We start from the raw sequence: 1912 nt of genomic DNA on the forward strand, positions 1-1912 counted from the left end.
ATTTGGATTCCTTTAGGAAGCAGCGTGCAGATCAAGGATGGTGGAGAAGGACAAAAGTCCTGATCTGCCTACTTGTTCTGGGTCAGTGATTGAAAGCCAGAGGCAAAGCAATGCCAGCCAGTCAATTAGCATTTTCAAAAGGGCCACCGTGGCAGCCTTCATGTTCCTCTTAGTGACAGGTTCTCTTTAACCGTACGGCGCCGTACAACGTAACATAAAACCTCCTTGTTCAATAAGTACAGAACCCCCCTCACTGGCTGACCCGACAGCCTGATCATTATATTCCTGCAGCACGTGCCTCCCCCGCCGTGTAAAGCCGCCCATACACCTTGCAATTATCGGACAATTTTCGCATGCGATGGCGTTTTCGTCCGGTCGGTGGGCTCGATTCGGATTCGGAGGAAATTCGTCAGCGGTACTTCGTTCCGTTCATTCGTTCGGTGCAGCAAAGTGACATTTGAGGGGGGACTAAAAAAATGTTTTAACTCCTTCTCTAATGTCACTTTGCTGCACCGAACGAACGGAACGGACATTCGGATTAGTTTGCATTCGTTATATCTGGAATTGGGAACGAAACGAATCGCACATGTCTACCGCCGATCCAACCGTGCGATAATCGGGGCATCATTGGATGAAAAGTGTCGTCCGATGATCGCAGGGTGTATGAGCAGCTTAAAGGAGAAGTACGGGGTCAGTCTTCTCCCCATAGTTCTCCTTAGGGTAACGGGGGGACACAAACTAGCGCCCTCCCGTCACCCTAAGCTCAGTATATAGGGAGCTACAGCTCGCGGTATACTGAGACGCCGCAGCTGAAGCGGATCCCGACATCGATGACAGCTGGCTCCGCCTATCTAGAGGCAAAGCCAGCTGTACCCGCCCCCTCCCCCGTCCGTTCCGCCAGTCAGCGCTGGAGGATCGGAGGGGGCATCCAGTCCCTCCCCCGTCCCGGCTCCCCGCCGGCACAGGATCGAACGCCGGTATGTGTTCTTTCACTTCCCGATCTACTGAGCCGACCTGTGACAGTCTCATTGTCACAGGTCGGCTAGAACTATGAGGTGAGTGAAAAGCACCCCCTCCCCCCTCATAGTTCTCCTTTAAGGTGGCCACACACTTTACAACCATCAGACGACTTTCGTTGTGCGAGGGTTGTAAAGTAATTTAAAAAACGTACGATCTGCCCATCTTTAACAGGCAGATTGTACTTGTGATCACCGCTGAGGGGAGGGGCTTCCGCTGACCGCAATGCTGAATGGGCCGTGTGCGCTAGCGGCATTTGTCTTACGAGCACGCCACAAACCCGCCGAAAATCGTACGATTCTCGGCGGCTTTTCAAACATGCCCGTAAGACAAAAGACGTGCGATCGTGCAGTAGAAACGGTCGCACGCCTTCCACACACCTTGCGATTATCGTGCGATCGCGGGATTTCCCACAACTATCGTACGATGATCGGCAGGTGTGTGGGCAGCTTTACAAAGCATGTCTCTGAATAGGACTACGCAGCCCAGCGCTCTCCGTCATCTGACACACCGGGTCAGACGTCCCCCCTCAACACTACATACATGATGGGTGTGATTGTTCCTCATCTATACGAGAACAGAGCGCTGGACTGGGAGGAAGTGACTTGTTCACACCAATCCCGCTGGCCCAGGTTGTCCTGATGCATAGACACGGCAATTTGCCTTTTGTTTCAGGTGCGCGTCGTTGGTGTGTTGCCCAAAAATAATAAGTTGGATTTTTGGGCAGCGTGTTCCACTATAACGCATTGCAGCGCTGGGCCTAGGGATGCCGCCCGTCCAGGATTCACCCGCACAGTCCGGGTTTGGAATGCTGTGTCCGGGTGTCATGGCAGCAGAAGCCCGGACACAAGATGTCAGGCAGACAGGGGGCAACCAAGATTAAGATAGGGGCTAC

The sequence above is a fragment of the Nanorana parkeri genome, unplaced genomic scaffold (assembly GCF_000935625.1).
Source record: "Nanorana parkeri isolate BGI_ZX_2015 unplaced genomic scaffold, ASM93562v1 scaffold2339, whole genome shotgun sequence".
NCBI lineage: Eukaryota > Metazoa > Chordata > Amphibia > Anura > Dicroglossidae > Nanorana > Nanorana parkeri.